The 22288-nt window shown below is 44.3% G+C and overlaps 1 protein-coding gene across 1 annotated transcript in view; it reads left to right on the top strand.

Annotated features, from left to right (window-relative positions):
* The window catches only part of LOC146866945 (importin-9-like), a 245671-nt gene that overhangs the window by 24506 nt on the left and 198877 nt on the right, over positions 1 to 22288 (top strand). The window contains exon 2 of the mRNA XM_085603271.1: positions 16370 to 16431. The gene's annotated coding sequence lies outside the window, so the exon portion shown is untranslated. The remainder of the gene's footprint in view (positions 1 to 16369; positions 16432 to 22288) is intronic.

Below are 22288 nucleotides of genomic sequence, written 5' to 3' on the forward strand. Positions count from 1 at the left end.
ACAGGTTTGGGAAGGTGCTCTTTTGCCACGTGTCCCGCAATACAAAATATCAAAATAAGGGGAAGATGCGCTAACGCCGATGACATGGCTATTATTTCATCTGACCCTGATCGTGCAATGTCTGCGGTTGAAAGTATTACTAAGAACTTTGAGACTCAATCAGATTTTTTATTGAATAAAGCTAAAACACAGATTGTGACAAATACATTTGTTACAGGTACGGATAACAGAATTGTAGAAAAAACGGTTTACCTAGGCATTACCATTACGGCAAAGGTGGAAGATATAGTGGATTTAAATATCATCCCTATAATGGGGAAAATTAAGAACGATCTCCAGCGATGGGATAATCTTAAATTGTCAATAGTAGGGAGATGTATTCTCATTAAAATGATCCTGGCAAAACTTTTGTATATTTTCCGTGCAATTCCTTTGGAAATTCATAATTTCATTCGTAGTCGTTAGGGAAATGTTTGGTGTGGGCCCCCGGGATTTTTTAATATTTCTACAGCTGAGAGATTTCCTGCTTAAAAAGGCTGGTGGGGCGGCTGGTTTTGGACAAGTACCTTTGATGGAATTGTTAACTAGTAGTGCAGGATCCTCAATTACACAAATATATAGATGCCTGCTGGAAGTACCAGATGATCTAGATAAACATAAGCTGAGATGGCAGGATAGGCTGGGGGTTGAGGATTCTTGTTTTATGAGCTCATTAAGACCTTACTTGATCTATATATTACACCTACGAAGATTGTTAAATGGTGTGGAACTGAGGGGACTTCTTGCTTTAGATGTGCAACCTTTGGTGTGGATTTAGTGCATATTTTTGCCACTTGTCCTTGTATAGAATCTTTAGGTCGTGAAATTTCAGGCTTTTTACAACAGGTCCTTAATGAAGATGTTCCTCTGACACCTCAGCAGATGGAAGGGACGATTTTTACAAATATATAATTTTGAAAAGGCACTTTTATGAAAGGAGAGGCAGAAAAGGCAGGATCAAAGGAAATAGGATCTGGGGCTCCCTCTCCTCCTTGATTGCGTCTTTTTTAATAAATTGAATTTTTTTATCTTAGTCCATTCTGAAAATTCTGTTACAATATGTTAGTCTCTTGTTTATGATTTATTGATTATTATGCACAGTGTATTACCTGATCTTCGCTTTTCAAATGAAATTACGGTTTTATGTTTGGATTATATGTACATGTAATTAACGCTGCAATTACACAGTTTTTAGCAAAAAATAAAAATTTAATAAAACCAAAAAAAACATAATTTACCCTGTCCTCCCTACACTTCCCACCCAGAAGAATCATGTCTTCCCCCATTCAATATTGCAAAACACCCACTGAAACAAAACATGTAAACATGGAGTTGCGCCTAGTTAGTCAACCATTATTGCCCTGATTCGTTGCTTGTTGGGATGCATCAATTCTCATCTGAGAGGATCCTCTGCTCTCTTCAGAGTCTCTTTAGAGTTGTGTTCTCTGGACTTAGTGTTATTGGTCCTGAGCAAGACCTTTGGGCCCTGCCACAGGTGCCCTGGTGTCTGCGTGGGCTTGCACCCGCTAGGCACCCATCCAGGTCTTTCCCCAGGGGACCATCGCTTATCAGGCATGGCTTGCCAGAGTTATTGCGAGGGGGTGCTCCTCCATCCAATCTGAAGCCCTGTCCAAGTGGTCAAAGGATATTGCTTTTCCCTGAAAACCGCTTTCAGTTTGGCCGGAAAAAGTAGCATATGCATCAGGCCCATGGCTCGCTTCTCTGCTTTACCTGATCGAACGATTTCTGTTGAGCCCTGACTGACCTTGTGTGATCCATAAAGATGAGGATTTTTGAGGACTCATAGGGGGTGTTGCCTTAAAATTTTCCATTGCGCAGGGCCACGTCTCTGTCCTGGCAATTGTGGAGCTGGCTGATGATGGCCTGCAGCAGACCCCCTGTGGTTGACTGTCGGGAGAGCGCGTTTTGTAAGCGTTGTCAGTGATGAAGTAGGTGGAGATCTGGTCTGCCGGCAGGAAACTAAAGAGTGGTATTTCCAGGAATTTCTGCATGTTGGTGCTTTCAACACCCTCTAGGAAGTCAACAAATCTCTGGTTGTTTGGCAGGGCGGGGGCCTCAGCATCTTCTATCCCTCCTGCCATTTCGGAGCATGTTACTTGTAGTTAGCTGACCATCTGTTGTAGTGTAATTTCTGGGTCTTCTAAGGCGGAGATATATCTCTCAGCATTTGTCACTTGGCCCCACGTGTTTTGCGGGTCCTGTTGGAGGAGTGAGACATCCTTGCTGACCTCACCAATTTTGGCCTCTAGGGTTAGTCTCTTAATTTTTTTAAAGATGTGTAAAGGGCTTTATTAACGACTGATGCCGATTTTGTAGCCTCTATAGGTATCTATGGTCCTACGGGGTCTGTGTAGTCTACGATGTGCGGCAATGGCTTGATGTATTTATCCAGCTTGTTTTGCCTTGAAGATGGTTTATACTTTGCCATCTCCAGATACTTGTCTGCGCGGGCCCGCCAGAGACTCCCCACCACTGGTGTTAAATAACAATGCTTATACTGTGGCGCTGGGCCCGCTAGGCCCTCTCAAGGAAGCGGCATGAGTTGCTCAGCACAGTTCCGGCTCCTCAAGGCAACTGGGGCTCCTGCAGGGGGTGGGGAGTGGCAGTATTTTGGCCTTCCACAGCCACCTTATCATGAACGGATAGTCTATATTGCCCTCCTTGCGCTGATTGTGGCCTACTGGCCAGGGCCAGACTGGGAACCGAAACTGGCTCTGGCAAACTGCGAGGGGGTAGGGGGTAGGGGGTGTGTGCCGCCGATCTGTTTGCTGGGGCCGGTTTCGGGCGATTTTGTTACAATGGGACAATTTTGCTGGCCCCCGGTAACAAAAAGTGCCACCCAGGTGCCAAAACCAGCCCCCACCCTGGTGGCCCACTAGGGTGTGGAGCAGTGTTCTGGTTTGCCACACAGTCCCTACCAATCCCCTGAGTTGGCTTTTTTGGTCAGTTTGATCTAAAGATGGGTAGTAAAAGAAATTCCTTCAATAAGTGAACGAAATTCGAAATCCACTATTAAGTCCGCTGGTGGAATTTTGTGTCCTAAGCATAGTATGGTGGAGAAGATTCTGCTGGTGTATGTAGCATTTCCTCCATCAATTGCAGGATTTTTCTGTTACCACCGAACACTATATAAGTTCTTCATTATAATTTAGTTGATATCCAGTATATTTTGAAGATAGCCATTTAAACATAAAAGAAACTTTTGTAAGTAATTTATTTGGGGACAATGCCCATAAAACATAAAAGGGTAATTAAAAACTACTGAATATAGCTATAAAACATGCTGAAAGGAGAGACCTTTAGGATATTTCAGATGTTTGACTTTTCCTAACTTTCCAGCATTTTAGTTAAATGTGGAATGGAAAATACCATAGTGCTCAAGGTGTCTCACATTATCAGTTGTACAGTGGCTCCCATGTTACAAATACCCATATTCTTGAACTTGTGCTTTTAGCCATTTTGCTCTTTGGAATCGGTGTATTAGACGGAAGGCTAAAGAGTGGATTTCATGTGCAATGCACTCCCGATTTTTATAACAATGGGTTGTTTTACCATGACCATGCCTCTATTTAAATACAATGGTTCAGGGTCAAGGTGCCAATTCTTAGCAAAATATACAAAGTTTTAGCCACTGATGGTTCAACTTTATCCAAGTATATCTCAAAACTAGGGGAGCACTTCCTATCAAGAGAGGCTTTAGTTTATGTGCCTATGATCCTGTCGTTTTATAGCATTACCATGCACTTATTTTTGTAAGTCTGATCTTGCTTTCAACGTCCTGGGTATAGACTCTGGGTTGGTCCAAAGATCATAATTAGCAATCTGTCATTACACGGTTCGTTCATGTTTGAACCAGGCCAATGAGCCACTTCCAGTAAGGGACAATATTTCCTGCAGCACCTTCTTATATTGCTCTAGCTTGGGTGTGCCCCATTTCCCCGGCCCAGTAAAATACAGGTTGCATCTGGACTAACCTGAAAGTATCCAGCATCTCAATGTCTAGATGTAACAGGACTATTAAGGTGCTGGAGGGTAGATTTAATAGATGATAGAGATCAAAAAGCTTCATCAAAAGCTTGCTCTGAATAGCCCCAGATCTCTGCTCCTTACAGAACAGCATTCTGGGCAATAGCTTATACGCCTCAGCAGTGGGAGAAATCAAGTGCCTGTTCATCCCCCTTACAAAGCGCAAGATTTGTCCCGCAAGTTGTATTCGGAGAACGCTACTTCTGTGTATGTCCTTTGTGCCATTTTGTTTTCTGTTATGTCAATTCCCGGGAAGGTACATTCTCTCACTAGCTCTGTGAGGGGTGTTTCAAGTGTAAAGTAGTTTTTGAAGCCCTTTGTGATGGCAAAACATCATTAGGTTTGTTTTTAATGCTTTGATAGCTTTCCCACTTTGTTTGTACAAACTCCAATACTAGGCATTCCTAGTCCTACTCTGTCTACTTCTAAGTGTGTTATGCCTACTGTTCTACTGCAGCCTTTGCCTTAGGGAATTTTTCTTAATTATTTTTATTTTATTAACTCTTTTCTTACTTCAGTCTCTTTTACTTCTTGAGTTTAACACCGTTATTCACTTGTCATTGAAGATGCTTTCAGTTTTAAATTTGAATAATGTTTAAGTTCTCAATTGCATATTTATTTAAAATATTTTGTTTTAATCCACCCTGTTTGACAGTGTAGCATATCATGGAGGTTCAAACAACTCTGAGCTCAATTTATCTTGACTTTTAACCACTTCCCACATTTCTGGCATTGTAAGTCAATTTAGGTAATGAGTATCTTCAACAAGGTACTCTTGCTCTCTTGGATCTCCTTAGTGTGTGCAGATCCACCTCTGTGTCACTTGTATCACTGGATACTGTTTTTTCGATTATTGTTGGCGGTATACGTTCGATAGACGCACTTGATCTTAATCGCCTCTTACCATTTGGCCATTCAAATCCTCATATTTATCTTTTTCTCACTCGTTCCTTCATTTGGGTTATTCAGTTGCTCTTGTGATACTCTAATGGTTTCTTCAGTGGGTATTTCCACACAAATTTGCGATATTTCACAAACTTGTACTGGTGAGTTCTTGCTGTTTTTCTCCCCTCTCTTGTTCTTCCCGATGTACTGTCAGAGGAGCTCTTTGACTTTGCTCAAAGAACACTGTATCTTCATGCGGTCGCTTTACTCTGAGTTTGTGGTGCATGCACCCAGTTGGGTATCCCAGCACATTTGACAGCAGTGTTTGTGATTTAAGATGACTTGGTAGGGGCCTTTCCACCTTGGTTCCAAACAGGACTTCCACAAATGCTTCTTCACCAAAGCCCAATCACCAGGACTAAGGTCATGGTACTGCTCCTGATGTGGATAGGCAGTGACCACTCCAACCTGGTGAGAAACTGAACGTACCACATCAGCCAGTCCTTTCCAGTAATCGAGTATCATGTCATCTGTGATCTTCACAAGTGCATTTGCAGGTACAGCAGGCAGTCTTATTGCACGTCCCATGAGGATTTTATTAGGTGATCATCCTGTTCTCCTGTCAGGAATACTTCAAAGACTCATCAGAACCAATGATAATGAGTAGTAGAAGTAGAGGCACAAAGTATGACCAATTATGACTTCAGGGCTCCATTTAATTGCTCCACTGTTTCTGAAGCCTTGGGATGATCACTACAGTGTTCCACTTGGAAAGGCACACACAGCATTCTAAGGAATTCAGTATTAAAATGAGTGCCTTTGTCTGTCTCCAAAGAAACCAGAAATCCATACCTTTGTATAAGTTCACGCAACAGCAGTTTAGCTGTCATTTTTCCGTGTTGGGTAGGCTTCCACCTATCGAGAGAAAATGCACACTATAACCAGGACATAGCTCAGCACGGTACATACAGGCATCTTGATAAAGTCCAACTGCATTCTATTTAAGGGTCCACATGACCTTCCTTTGTGACTCATAGCTACTGGTGTTCTTCCTGCATGCATCTGTTGACATTTTACACATGTGTGGCACAACTCCTCTGCTAGGACTCTGAATCGGGGATTGAACCAATTTTGCCCAAACAACTTTACCAGTTGCATCCTTTCAGAGTCGCTTTTAAAATTCCATGTTTTAGCATGTTCTCAATCGCTGGTGTTATTACTGCTACAGTCTCTGGCATTATATTATAAGGTGGGGTTCTTGGGGAAAATTGCATTCGGCTTTACTGTAATTTTGACTGGTTCTGCACCTTTGATTAGTCCAATGTCTTTTCCTGAAAAGTCCCATACAGTAAATCCAGAAGTATCTTGCACATCGGGAGGTAAATCCTCCACTGTCCTCACTGGATATAATCCTACAGCTGTTCTTTGTCGAGCCGTTTCAAATTCAACATTTTCATCACAGTCCGGTGTGCAGTAACTAATGCAATTTAACTTGTAGAAAAGATCCCTCCCTAACAGATTTACACAATTTGAATGAGTGCAAATTGATGATTCTCCTCAAATGAACCTATTTTTAAATGCAAATTCTCTGAATCAGGATTGGTTATTTGTTTGTTCGTAACACCTACAACTTGGATCTTCATTCCCGAGAGGGGTAGGTCTAGGACTTCCGCTGTTCAAACAGTGGATTGGATCGCTCCGGTGTCAATAAGAAATTACTCTTGGTGGCCATTATCGTTTCCTTCTACAGATGGGCCACTTTGATCTACCTCTAGAACAGCGCAAAGTTGGCAACCTCCCCCCTCTCCCCCCCCACCCTTTCAGGCACCTTAAATGTGAATTGTCAGTCAAAAATCTCGTTTTCCAACATGGGAACTTTTCCTTTCAAAAACGTAATCGCCTCATCATACTTATCACTGGTAAAAGTGCAGGAGTTTGCGCATATCTTGGAGGTTCAGAATATGGCCACTGTAAAGCTATTTTGTACTTAGCCCACAAATCACTCTGTACTACAATGTCAAAATATTCAGATCTGTTCTCAGAACCTGCCAGCTTGTACAGGCCACTGTGCACGATTCTCTCTCAATTTCTGAAAATTGTTCTTAAGTGTTGCAATATCACCTGCAATCCGTGGTACATGCACATATTCTCCACCTGGCATCTCCCTACCAGGAAAAGTAAATGCTTTCTCTTCATCTGGGGGTGCTGGTGGTGGTTTAATATTTGCTTCTGCTGCATCTGATGGTTTCATTTCTTGTTTCTTTGTACACTTGCTTTCTAATCTGTCAAAATCATTCTATTTGCGGATGCATTTTACCAATTCCTCAATACATAACTTCATTCTTGAAGATCACATTGTCACATTAGCTTCATCTTTGTAATGGAACACTCCACTTCATATTTTCATGCTAATTCCGTTAATTTATCATGTGAAATAGCTGCACGTCTCATTATTTCTTTACTCAAATATATCAGTTCATTTTCCTAATAATTTTCCACATGGGGAATATCTAAACATCTCCTAATCCTTTCTTCTAATTCCACCTTTAATTTTGAAACACCTAATGGTCTTGCTCTTTTCTTTGCTAGTATAGGATCTCTCGGCACCTCAGTCTTTTTATTGTCTGTGGTTTCTTCAAACCCTGATGGAAAAATTCCACCCTCAAATGGTGAGGTCTCACTTTTGGCAACTGGTGTCGTAAAAACAATCCTTCCTTCCTTCTCTCAATGTTTGAACATTTTGCAGTGGTATCTACGCAACAGTATGTGAATTCTGCGATGTCCGCATGAACCCTGTCGCAGCTTCGCCTCCTACAGCACCTTGAGCTACGTTATTTGGGACAATATGGATCGGTGCAGTTGCAACTGCCACTACCAATGTCCATGTTGAGACCACTTGTGACACTGGCGCAGGAACAGTCAAAATTGAGACAGTAAAACCTGGAATTATTACAGCATGAGCCACTTCAGCAGGTATATTTGCAATTTGAAGTGCTGGAAATGATCGCTTGTTCTGAATTACATTCGGGTCAACAGGGCCTGAAGCCCCTGTAGCACTAGAAGCTATATCACTATCAGTATTTGTTGTAGGTGCCACATGTGGTGGAACTGAAGCCAATAAAGCATCCAGAACATCATCCACGAATCGCTATCAGTGTCCGTTTTCTTTGCAGCTTCTTCATCATTTGTTTCCAATTTCTTTTAGTCTTTTCTGTGGTCACGACAGGGTACATTCTAGCTTCCTCGATTATACATTTTCTCCACCTTTGCTATTCTTTGTCCTATTGAGCATCTGCATAATTTCGCTTACGTCTTTGTCCTGTTCTGATATTTCTCTTTATCACGTGCTGCTGTCTCCCAAGCATTACATGCTTCTTAATGTGAGGGTCTAGGAGGTGGTTTCATATTGTATAATTTCTCCTTTAAATGTTCAATAACCTCTAAATCAAATGTACCATTTTGTGGAAATATAAATGAACTCTAATTTTCAGTAATCTTGCACCATTGACAAAGCCACAAACCTGCATGAAACCGTACATTTGTCGTCATGTAACAAACTGGCCTACCTTCTGGTGACGAATATTCACTTTCTTGAACTATATCACCTCTAATCCAATCTCCAAGGGTTATGAAACATTTCATTTTTGCAATAATTCAACAAATGATGTGCAATGATTAAGTTCAAATTTCGGGGTTTTGATTCTGGTTCTAATTCCGTATACTTCAATCTTTCTCCAATCATGTCACAGCTTAATATTTGAGTTCTTATCAACCAGTCTCAGCAAGGCACTTCACAACAGCTGTTTTATCCCAGCATGGCACTCTGTCGTCATTAACCAATAACAGCTCGACTCTAATGCCAGCTGACCAATCTCAGCATGGCACCCTATGACGTACTCCTGACTCCTTTCATCGGTTCACCTTCCTTTTCAACTTTCTCGTACACAAATTCTACAACTCTAAGCATGATAAACAATTAACTTTTGTCTGCTCCACTTAAGAAATTCCAAATCATTCATTTATACAAAAATTATCGGAAGTAAGGTTTTAACACCCTCCGACTTCCCTAATCTTACACATACGCAAATGAAATCTTGACCAGCGGGAAATTACTCCAACTATGTAGTTTCTCCTTTTGGCAATAGGCTCCACTAACCCCAATCAATATTAGTACAATCACATCATTGTTATAGTCCCTATCTCAATTGTGCAATTCGAAGATATCTTACAATTGTGCACCACAAATAACACCACAGTTTGAACTGCTTATCTATTCTGGGATCTTGTACTACTTCGAGTCCGATAACTACTTCAACTACTTCAACTGCTCAACAATTTACGCTTACACACTACTATTCCCAAGCACAACAAAACAACACGACCAAATCTCAACAAAGACCATAGCAACACATAAGCTTATTGATACTCCCACTACTGCAACCACCTTCGAAACCGCAACGCCGTCAATCTTAAAGCTTCGGCTTTGGTCTTAAGGACATGGGCATTTCTCAACTAGGACTAATTATTTCAGATCCTCTCTCGTGACATAAACTATACTCTGCTACCACTGTTGGAGCACATGGTTTCACTGTCACTTACCAGTCATGAACCCTGCGTACAGGTTGATGGATCTTTGATGTCGACAGAAATGTGAGGAGGGGAAGTCAGTATAAAACAATATCAGTTATTTCTTTTAGTTCAGTCAAAAGAGTTACGTTGAGCTAAAGGGTTTCATTTTCAAATATTTTAGTTTCTCATTCTTTAAAATTTTATTTTCTAAATCTCATTATCAAAGATTAATATCAATCAATTATTTGGTAATAACGTAAATCAATATAGCAAATCAATAAGGAATTGATACAATAAAAATGCAACAAGTGTGTTCCATAAATAAACTTCCGTATTCTAAATAAATCGGTATTAATGCAAGAAGGATTAAAGGTGTCAGCTCAGATACCCATGAATGTTCCCGATAGAGAATCAAGCATAAAGCATTAGCATAATACGCTGGATAGTATCCTCAGCTCTAATAGCAAATCAGGAAGTGAGACTTCTCGTAAGGAGATGTCCAAGACAACCCAGTAAAGAGTATCCTCTTGAAGAGTCTGGGACAGGGGACTCTCTAGTCTAAGATCACACACTAATTAAATGCACATTTACTTTGTTGCAACAAATATATTCTTTCTTCTTCTTGTTGACTAATTGGATTTCAGCACACTCCTGGAAACAGGCTTACCTCATATTCTCACCAGAGTTTAATTGTCTTTTAAGCATGTGTATGTGAATCATCCTCCCTGTCGTCTACATCATTTGTAAAGAGAACTGTACTATCAGTCGTCTAATACAACAAATGTCTGATAATTAGTTTATAAACAGTAGCTTTCAAAATTACAACGTCTGCAGCAAAGAGAAGAAAAACATCTTGCACAACGGTTGTGAAGCCTGAAAAAACAAGCTTTTCGGTATTCACAGGGTCTGTGGTTACGTCAAATTAATAAACTATACTTCATTTCTATGCAACATGCCAATAGTTTTGAAGTATTAATGACTACTACAATTTTTGCACTTAACACTTCATTTTTAAAGATAAAACTCTGCACATTATATTTTAATAAAGAATTTAACAAATAAGTAACTTCTCGTCAGCAACCGGGACCAACTTGGTTGATGTATCTGACCCACTTTCCATCACAGCCAGCCTGAAATTGTGCCTAGGTAACTGTCTACCGGCCCATAATATTATCGCTCTGTGCTTTTTGGTGTTATTGTCCTTGAAATCTTTAAAAATTCATATCTCCGGTTCTCTTTATTGGGTTTTTGTCATTTTGGTGTCATTTTGTTTATTACACTTTACTCTATTTCTAATTCGGTTAGGGATTTTTATTCGGCATTTTGACTTTGTTACTATTTGCTGCTGCAGGAATACTTTTCACATTGCCCTAAGTTAGGCTGGTCTGCTCTGTGAAATAGCTACCGAGTGATTGAGCTCAGGTTAATTTAGTGATTATTCCTTGAGGTGGATAGTCAACTACCCCAAATACAATTTCTTACAGTACCTTTCCGCAATGTCGAGGTGTTGGGGAGATGGGCACGTGGACTAAATTCCTCTTCGACGTTGGCAGCCACCCAATCGTCACTTGTAGCCCTGGCCATGCATCCTGTCTGGCATCCCAAAGAGTTGAGTACTGATAAACTGGTCCTGCACTTATAATGTATTTTTTGTTGCATGTAAAAGGAGGTTCCCATGTTTGTCATTGCCTTTGCAAATAACGTCACACCCTTAAGTCGTGCACATAAGAATGAAGCTTTGTAGGGAGGGCTGCGGCTGCCTCAGGAAGAGAAAGAGTAACCCAACTAGTTGGAAAACAGATCAAGAACCCTTACCATGTTATGTTTCATCATTAATGCCTTTGGTTGCCGGATTTTAATATCGAGCCTTTAAGCATTCACATGCGTTTTCTTAGTGGTGCTTCTCTGTACATCCCTTTATACCACCCCCACCACCTGTGGGTCTGAGTGCGCTAACACATTTAATATGCTTTTTGGATTAATGTGCATCAAATTCACTCCTCTTAAAGCTGTACTGTAGGAAAGTAGGAGCTGCTTTTATGGACTTTGGCTAGTCTGACTGGGATCCTGCTAATCAGGACCCCAGTCTCTCTGCTTTCTCCCTTAAATTGTTCTGTTCAGTACTTGGGTACATCCCAGATTGGTTACTGAGGTACTCTTATTAGTCCCTAGTATATGGTACCAAGGTACCCATGGCATAGGTACCCCAGAGGTCCCCCATGGGCTGACGCATGTATTATGCCACCCATGGGAGACCATTCAAACTGTAACTATAGGCCTGCCATTGCAGCCTGTGTAAGCTGATGCTAGCACCACTTACGAAAGATATAGGTTTCCTATATCTAGGGTCACTGCACTTAAAACCTATAAGTCACTCCTATAGCAGGCCTTTGCAATCCTAAAGGCAGGGTGCTTGGTTCGAAGTGTGAGGGTGCCCCTGCATGAGCAGGATACCCCTACAGCCTACGGAGTCCATTCTCCTGGGTTGTAAGTGAAACAGCCATATACCATACAAGGGGGCACCGCGTAATTACGCGACAACCCTCTTGAAACTGGCTGCAACGATTCCTATCATGTTTGGTATCAAACATGTTGGAATCATACCCCCACACCGTAAACGGTGTGAGGTATGATTCCAAGCACCAGAACACCTCTGTTAGGCTCTCAGTGCTCTCGGCACCAGTCTTCTAAACCCGGACAGCACAACATGGTTGCTTCCGACCAGAGACCCGATTCTGCCCTCCTGCTGCTGAGCCAGGCTCGAGCAGGCGAAAGGCAGAACAATAGGTATCCTGTCACAGGGAGTTGTGACCACTTCCCAGACAGGATTTAGTGTATTGGGGCCAGGTGGGTGTCCTTGCCAGCGCCACTCAGTCTGCATGACGGGCACATTTAGTGCCTCCTTGCATAGTCCAGTTAAAACCAGCTCTGGGAGCCGCTGGCTCTTCCTCTGGCGCGAAATCGGACAAAGGATATGGGAGTATCCTCCCCACTGTACACTTCCTCCCTTGGGAGGGAACCTTAAATCGTCCAAACCCTTTCCCTAGTGTACTTAAGGGCATAACTTTGGGTAGGTCACGAGATTCGTCATGGAACACGATTCAATTCAGACACCACTTCAACTTCTACCATCTGGGCACTCTGGACTTCGCTGGACTACGCTTGGGCTCGACTTTGTCCCCCTTTCAGTCTGCTGCATCGCCTGTGTACCATACAGGAACTTTCCAAGGCCTGTGGGCACCAAAGACACCTGAAGAAATCTCCCTTGGAGAGGAGGAGTCTCTTCCCTGCATCTGATTGTAACGCAACAAAGCTGACCGGTCTGCTGATCCTGAACTCCCAGGGACTCAGAAAGGCTCGGCAACACAGGTGGGGGTTCTCCACATCTCTCGAGGCCTGCGTGGCCCTCTCACCACCAAGTTTGAGGCCAGTATCCCCCATAGGAGCTGCAGTAACCGAACCCCTGTGCACTGCGTCGACTTGCCGTTGCAAAGACTCGTTGGCTACCTTCCACCAAGTTCTTCGGGCTCCAAGTAACCCCAGCCTCGAGCATCTCCAGTGACGAGAATCTTCGTCTGCATTGTTTGTATCGTGGCCTGCATCTTTTGGTGGGACGCTTAAGGTCCTCTCTGGACACCAGTGCCTCCGTCCTGTGGGTCCATTTGAGGGTCATCTTTGTTTCTTTTGGGCTCATGATTGCTTGGGGCCTGCCCTGACTCCCATGCTTGTGGTGAGTCCACTGAGCCTTGCTGATCCTGACATTGCACCTTCTTCGACATCCATGTTGTTTGCAGTTGCCAAGGCTTGTTGGTGCATCAGATGGACACCGACCCATCAGCTCTCGACATCCGACGTGGGACAGCTCGTGCACAGCTCCTAGTCTTCATCTGTGTCGCCTGGTCCTCACCGCTGCAGAGTCAAGGTCACTGTCGACTCTCCTGCAACACTCAACATTGGTGGGCATTAGTCTTCAGGTCTCCAGATCAATCTTGTGTGACATAGACACCGTCCCCTCTGCTTGCAGGTACCTAACAGCTAGAATTCACCTTCGGATTCCACCGGACACTTTCTCCTTCTCCAGCAGTGACACTTTCCTGAAGTCCTCCATTGGTTTCGACGGCGGTTTCTGACACTACTTAACACCTGTGCACCCATCTTCCCTGGTGTAGGTAATGTGGGTGCTAGGGTATCCACAGGTGGGGTGTCGCTCCAACCTTCTGTCTTCCACTGGAAAGGTCCTTTTTCTTTAAAATTGCAACCACGACTTGCACGTTGATTTGTACAGAGAATGCAGTCCTGTTCCCACACTGCACACTATCTCCGTGGGGTTCCTAGTCACTCACCTTTTGGTGGTTCCTTGGGGGCCTGGCACATCTACATCCTCTAGACATTGTCTTGACACAAGTCGTGGTTCTTATACCACTTTCTTAATATATGGTTTGGTCTCTCCCTGGGGTTCACTGTGTATTTTGTGCTATTTATGTGATTTGTATGCAAAGTATTGTGTGCATTGTGCATATCTCTGGGTAGGAGATATCTAAACATGTTAGTGATTATTATATAATAAATATATATTTTTATAAATACCTTGTGTGGTTCTTTTTCATTTAATCGATACCTAGAAGATTGCATTCTGGTAAAACAAGCTGCTTTACACTTCTTCTGGACTAAGCCTGAAGGCTGCTCTCCACAGCTACCACTTAGAGAGCTTTTTAAGGTTGTCTTAGACCTCCTAATTCACCATAAGGGTTTTCTGGAATTATGCAGTCTGTCAACTTACATAAGTGTATCGTATACCAGGCTAGCCACTCACATGCACAGCTTACAATCTTCATTTCCATATATTTTCCAGTCTTTCAAGGGAGCAGGAGAGTTTTACTCTAAACCGTAACTCTTTCAGAACAGTTTGGTCAGTTGTTGTGGCAATGGTAAAATCAAAGGAGGCGAGGGAAGCCAGCATTTTGTGCATTTTAAGATTTTATCCCTGTACTTAATGTGTTGCTCTATATGACCATTGAGGTGCATCTTCGACACATGGCTCATGTAGCCAATACCAATTTATTGAAAGTTTCTTTTCAAGCTTCATGGAAACATTTGATAAGGGTAAATGGAATGTGCCAAATGTGTGGGTAGTGAAGGGCACCCACTTTTAGTGTGGGTATAGTCGATCTTGATGATACGCCAAAACCTCAGGTGATTGGACTGCATTCGCAGATGCACTGGAAGGCCGTCCAGAGGGATGTTTGAATTTAAAAGACCTGCTACCAGGTCAAAATTATTGCATTCTTCTTTTCCGTCCTGTGATGCAGCAGTGTAGGGGTGGACGAGGCCTTGAATGTGTAGAGGGGTCCTTGTGAGTGGAGTAACGCTGTCCCCACTCTACTCTTTCACATGCAAAACTGTCATACAACTGATTTATTCCCAGCCCACACAACCTTGCGATGTGATCCTGCCAAGTGACTGACTGCCAAGCCCTACAGTCTTTGTCATTCCTTTGACTTGTGACAGAATCTGAACGAGTCCTAGCCGCCTTTCAGAGGCATGTGACTGAGCCTTACCTAATACTACCGGTCTTTTACAGGCGATGCCAACATGTGACGAATGTTTCCTCAACCCTGCCTGCCACCCCTGCTCCCACTGTACCTCTCTCTCTTAAGTGATACTTACCTCTGACTGCAGTGTTTGCCAATTGTCAGGAGACATTGTCAGTCTGGTATTTTTAGCTAGCAACGCCGTACCTTCTGCAGCTTGTATTTTTTCAATTGAAAAAGTATACACTCAAGTCTCAAAATGCGAATTTGGCTAAAGGACTGGTTGCGGTTAGTACACATCACATGGCACCACCTATCAAATTTGTCTGATAGGTGCTCTGCAGCCCCACCTTCAGATGCGGAATAGGAAGGGGCAGTCCTACATGCAATAACACAGATGGTAATACATGTCAGACAAACATTGCTGAAGTAATGAATGCATGGATTATTGGCATTACACACCAATGAGAACTTGAGCATTTCTGTCCACACTTTCATCCATTCACAGCACATAGGGTAGATCATTCGCTAGTACGCGAGAACGAGGTCAGGGACAGCTGGCTTTCAAAGCACTGAGGCAGACCCCCCTCTCATGATTCGGCTCGCCACATTTGCATGACTTCCTTGGCCTCAGCTCTTCAATGGTCTTGCAAAGGCCTTGTTCTTCTTAGGTGCAAGTTCCGACTAGCTGTTTTCCATCATGTTTCAAATCTTTGAGGCAAACAATAATGCATCGCCAATCGGCATGAACCCTGTACCTCAGAGCAAGCCACGTTGCCTCAGCTTTCTTTGTCAGTCTCCACTGTTCACATATAGTTTTCTCCAACTCACACGTCCAGACTTCAAAAAATATATATATTTCTCCCGTTCTGAACAGGATTCGGTAGACCCATTCACAGCCATTGTTTTAGTTTTATGAAACTTTGTCATGTTAAGCACAACAAAATGTTAATAGAGACACTTTGGTTTTGAAATCTTCACACTGTTGCTTTTGTTGGCTCCATCGTCTTTTTTTTTTTTTTAAAGAATATTTAATTTTGTTTTCGGGTGGGTTTTAAAAAAAAGCAGTTACAATGGAAAATTACAGTATTGATGATGAATTCTCGGAAGGGAGCAGTACTTTAGTAATCTGACAATCCTAGAAAACTACATTGTGAACTTCATTTTGCACATAACCAGTAGCAGCTTTGAAGTCTGTGCGCGCTGCATACAGAAGGGAATGTCTGATTCGCAAATCACTTTCACCATTTGTACAAAACTCTATTCACTTTGGCTTTTCTTTCTACTCCTGTTTGCAGAGTTCGGAGTTCATTTGGCGGAGTTGACTGTCGACCCACAGGGAGCACTTGCCATTCTACAAGTGAGTCCGAGTATTATTACATGTATATATTTACTTCACCTCCATCTGTGCGTGTTCATCACATCTCTAAATACAAATTACTCGTGGAGAGGTAATGTGCTCACGACCCAAGCTTTTACAGTACATCAGTGTAATGTCAATCAACAATTCAGGTGCATTAATGATGCGCTAATCTTACACCTTCCCGTACAAATTTGTTGCATAGCATCAACTACCCCCCCGCCCCCTTATCTAACATTTGCAAAACCCCCATCCAGCGATCATAGGGCAGTACATGATTATAGTATACAAATAGCATTACATTCCGTAGTATACGGGGTCATTAGGGTATACGATATGCAGACATCACAATTACTGCTTAAACTAGGAGGGTAGTTTAGCCTCCTACCACTATGGCAGGTACCCAAAAACTCACCCGTCCCACTATCCAGCATCACTACTCATTTGCCACAATTTCACTGCAATTCGACAATGCCTCAGATTCTGCCTGTGAGGACCACGAGCGGGCTCTAGGACTGTCCTCCTTCCTGGTTCCCCACCCCCTCCCTGACCCTCTCCCTGAACTGTCTCGTTCCCCAGGAGAAAGACAGTCAGGGGTCCCCAGATGTCTTTCGGCCGCGATTTTATGGGTAATATTTCGGCATAATAATACATGTGATCTTGCCACGTGGACATCGTATTTATCCATTCCTTGAACTTAGGAGCGCTCCCCCGTCCCCATTTGCATGCTACCTTACGTTTCGCTAGGAGCAAACCCATTGTCAAATATTTCCTATGCACTGTTTTTATGTCCTGAGTGAGCCCTAGAAGAGCCATGAGCGGGTTCGGGGATATTTGAGCACCTATCATTTTGGACATCCCGTCAAAAACCTGTGTCCAGTAGGCAGCCACCTGAGGGCAGCTCCACACTAAATGTATGAAACCTGCTCCTTCCCTTCCACATCTTGCACAGTTGTCATGTTCCCGTAGTAGCAGTTTGTGCAGTTTGACCGGAGTATGGTATAATCTATGCAGAAATTTTAAGTGTATGAGGCGTAGCCTACTATTGCCTGTGACCTCCTCCGTCTGCTTGCAACTAAATTCCCATAGCTCGTCTGTCAGTGGTATATCTAGGTCGTTGTCCCATTCCCGTCTGGCCCGTGGAGTTTGGGGAGGTGGCGCTTTCTGTATGTGTTTATACAAGAGTGATGTGACCTGTCGTGGGGCTTCCGCCTGTAATAAGTCATGTAGGGGTGCACATATATCTGGCTCTTCGGGAAATGCAGGGGTTACCGCTTTTACGCTTTGCCTAAGTCGAATATACATAAAGGTGTCCATGGTTGTGGGCACGTGTGCCAAAGAATTGTGCCCTTGAGCGAAATTGTCCCCCGATATATAGATCCCCCCCCCAGGTGGTGTAATGCAGACCATCAAGCAGTTTGCGGCATATCCCCTCATTTGTGACTTGCAATAAGGGATTACGTAGCAGGAGCATCATAGGGGAATACATCATGGGGGCTCCTAACCTGCGCGCAATCTGTCTCCACGCAGCGAGAGTACAGTCCACCGTGGAGGGGTCTCGCTCTCGCTCCTTCGCCCTAGTAAAGAGGTAGCCCTCTGGAGGCATCGGCGACATATAGCCGTCTTCCACCACCAGATGAGGCATGAAGGGAGGCGGGTGAACCCAGTAAACTGCAAAATGTGCCTGCGCATAATAGTAATAGTACTCAAAATTGGGAACATCGTATCCCCCCTGTTGGTACGGCAACATCAATGTGGTTAGGCTGAGCCGCGCCTGTTTCCCGCCCCATATAAGTCTTATAAGTTGTGTCTTAAGTGTGTTAAAGAAGGACCTCCTGGGATGGTATGGGATGTTGATTAAGAGATTCAGGCATTTAGGCATTTAGGTAGTAGAATAATCTTAATAAGGGATATCCTCCCTGCCATTGACAGTGGTAGTCGTATCCATTTGGTGATGTTGTCTTGTCAATATCTACGCCATAATTCGCACGCATCCCTAGTTTTATGTACCCCTAGGTATTTTAACTCGTCACTCTCCCAAACCAGGGGATAATTCAATTGTGTGGTAGGGTTTTGTGCGTGAGGGGGAATACTGCAGATTTAGTCCAATTTATTTGTATTCCAGAAATGGCGCTGAATTTGGTTATCTCCCTCAACACAGGATTAAGATTCTCTTGAGGCTATTTGATATACAGGGTCATATCGTCCGCATAGAGGGAGATAAGCAATTGTCTAGCAGGATAAATCAGGGATCTCTCATTGTGATGCTGTCGTAGCTTTGCTGCCAAGGGCTCGATGGCCAAAGCAAATAAAATTGGAGATAGCGGACATCCCTGCTTCGTGCCTCTGGAAACGGTAAAGTGAGAAGAACGTGCACCATTCAGCAGGACTGTGGCTATCGGCCGCGTGTACAGCAGTTTAACCGAGTTCAAGAGGGTAAAGGGCATCCCCATGTAACTCAGATTTCCCATCAGGTAATCCCACTCCACTGAATGAAACGCCTTGGTGACGTCAAAAACCGCCACCGCTGAGCAATTGGGATCTATGTCTTGCAGTACTGCTAAAAGTGTTCTAAGGTTGTGGGATGTGGCATGATTTGGGATGAATCCCGCCTGATCCGGCAACACCAATCTTTTCATCGAAAAACTGAGGCGGATCGCTAAAACCTTTGCTAGGATTTTAGTATCACAATTCAGTAAAGATAGGGGTCGGTATGATTCACAGTGTAGCGGGGATTTGCCGGGTTTTAGTAGCGCGGTTATTTGAGCCTCCCGCATGGTTCTCGGTAGGCTGCCCCCCTCTAACGCCGCATAGAACACTTCTTTCAAGATGGGTGCTAAAATTGGTGCGTAGGCTTTATAAAATTCTATTGGCAGGCCGTCTGAGCCCGGGGCTCGCCCTGATTTCATATGCATTATTGCCTCAGTAATCTCGTCCACCTCCAATTCCAAATTCAGAAATTTTTGTTGATTAGGTCCTAACCATGCCAATGCTGTGTCCTCTAAGTATTGTGGCAAATCGATCGGGGTGCCAGTGTTTTATATTACTCCCTGAACGTATTGAGTTGATCAGAGAGGTTTCTATATATGGTCCCCTGTGCATCTTGTATCTCGGCGACAAAGTATGAGAAATTGGGGGAGGGGGGGGGGGTCTAATCATGCGTGCTAAAACCTTCCCCGGACGATCACCTTCACCATAAACCCTGGCCAGGTATGGTTTCCCTCAGAAGTTACTTTCCCTGCTCGTGGTTTCCTCGTATTCTGTGAGTGTTTCCCGTATTTTAGCTCTATGTGCCTCATCATTCGGGTGTGCCTGAAGCTCTGTTTCTAGCGCTTTAAGTTCCTCTTCCAGGCTATGCAGGTCCCTGCGTAGAGTTTTGAGTATGCCCCCACCCTTTGAGATACACCATCCCCTGGCCGTGACCTTAAATGCCTCCCAGACAGCAGTGAGGCTGGAAACAGACTGCACATTCCGTTAAAAAAATTCCTTAATTTCCCGCTCAATTTCCGTCCTAAAAACTGTGTCTTGGAGATGCAGGGGATTGAGACGCTAACTGTTATACGGGGTGTGGCTTATCGGAGGCTGCAGCTCCATCACCACGGGGGAATGATCTGAATATGTGTGAGCCACATGGGTTACGTGAACTAGCCAATGCGCCATCCCGACTGATAACATAAGTGGTACCTATTGTTTGGATTTTGCTCCATAGTAAAAGCAAAGTATGTGGATCGTCAGTATTAGGTCCGTAATAATTCGCGAATGTCACGTCATATGAGTTTAGCCTCCCCCATACCAGGCAGTACCTCCCGTTAGTATCAGCTTCTGACCCACTGGGCATGAACCTCACTCCTCGTTTGAAAATGGCCACTCCCCGAGAGTAATCGGAGTACAATGCAAAATAACGATATGAGGCCCATTTCGCAGCGAATTGAGGTACGAGTTCCGCATTCAAGTGTGTTTCTTGCAGCAGTGCGACTGCGATGCCATGTCTAAGTAGCCTCGTACCTGCCTCTTTTTCCTAGGGTTATTCAGACCCCGTATATTCCATGATCATACATTTAGATTGTTAATATCCCGTGTGATGTCTGTCATGCTTTCGTCTATCGTGACTGCGACTGAATACTATATTGCCCCTGCTAACCAACTGGGTAGATAACAACATTGCATCAAACATAAAACACCCTCCCCCCACCCACTCCGGCATCCCCAACTCGCCGGGCATACGTACCCTCCCTACTGTTAAGAACCTTCAGTCCAACCAATACTGTCCCTCCTTGTAGGAGATTTGGGGGAACACCCTCGTGGGAGAGTCACTAGGGGCTCACGCCGTACCCACTCTCCTCCACTGTTGCACCTACCCGCTACACCGCTGCATCAGCGGGCAGCCATGGCAGGAGGGAGGTGAGAGTCCGGGCGGAACAGATAATAATGATATATAAACTTCAATACATCACCAATGTAGGCCAGTTCCTCGGATTCAGATCACCAATGCTGATCACGCGTGTTTCGGTAGCAGTTGCTAGTCTTAGTCTGGATTTGATAGGGGAGACTGGGATCTGGAGTGTTCTTGCCTGCCCGTTCCGGCAGATGCAGCTCGACGATTCCGTTTGAGGTAGTCCTCTGCTTGTTGTGGGTTTTGGAAGAAATGTTGCCTCCCCTGGAGTGTTACCTTTAGTTTCGCTGGGTACATCATAGCGTAGGGAATCAATTGCGCCTGTAGTTTATTCTTCACAGCAGTGAATTTGCGCCTTGCATCTTGCACGGTTTGCGTGAAGTCTGGAAAGAACGATAGTATGGTGTTTTCATAGTGGACTTGTTTCTTCTCTCGAGCAAGGCGAAACACCGTGTCTGTCACTGTAGTTTAAAAAACGTGCTATCACTGGGTGAGGTGGTACTCCAGGGGGTGGGCGGACAGCCAGGGATCTGTGCGCTCTCTCCACCGTGAGGTGGGCAGAGAAGGAGTCTCGACCGAACAGCTCCACGACCAATTTTACAATGAAGTCTTCCATGCGACCCGTATTGGTCGATTCCGCCAAGCCCAGGATGCGCACATTGTTTCTTCTGGATCGGGCTTCTAAATCCTCGTTCTTATCTGCAATTATTTTGAGCAATTTATCCATCTGCGAAACATGTTCTTTGTTTGCCGTGGCGCCATCCTCCAGGTCAGACACTCTATCTGCTTCTTTGAGACGTTGTTCATGGTGGTCTAGTTTATTAACAACTGAGTACATACGTGTATTCATGGTATCTATTTTCTCAGCGATGGTTGTGAGGCTTTGTTTCATGCCAAGTAGGAGCGCCTTCCAATCTTTCTCCTGAGTGTCCATGCTATCCGAGTCTGCGTGATCCGCCGAGCTGGACCTGGGTGTTTTGCGTGTTTCAAATGGCAGATTTGTCTGCTTGGTATTGGTACGCCCCATGCCGAGACTTAACGGGGCGCCCTCGGGCGTAGTGTCGGTATATACCGTCACTCCCTAGACGTCGAGATGTATCTGGAGGCTGCCCCAGTAAGTCCTTCCCAAGAGCGCCCAGGACGTAAGCCTGTCAGAGCGGCACAGGTGTTCGGCGTGTTGGGCCCACTGTTCCCTCCAACCCCCACAACTGTAATGCTGAGCTGTCCGTCCCCCTTACTATTCCGGGCATCGGCCCAACCTTCTCTTTGTGCCCGCTCCTCGCATGTGCTGGTGGTGCTATGAGGCGGTATGTCACAGTGTGAATCGTTGGCAATGCAGGGAGCCACCACTAGATGCGCCGGAGATAGTCAGGAGTGCCGCACCGCCCCCCGCAGTCAGCCGCCAACGGTGCCAGAGGGACTCCGCACCTCACTCAAAATGGCCATCACGCAGCGTATTCTTTA

Source organism: Triturus cristatus, chromosome 1_2 (genome assembly GCF_964204655.1).
Source record: "Triturus cristatus chromosome 1_2, aTriCri1.1, whole genome shotgun sequence".
In the NCBI taxonomy this organism is placed as follows: Eukaryota; Metazoa; Chordata; class Amphibia; order Caudata; family Salamandridae; genus Triturus; species Triturus cristatus.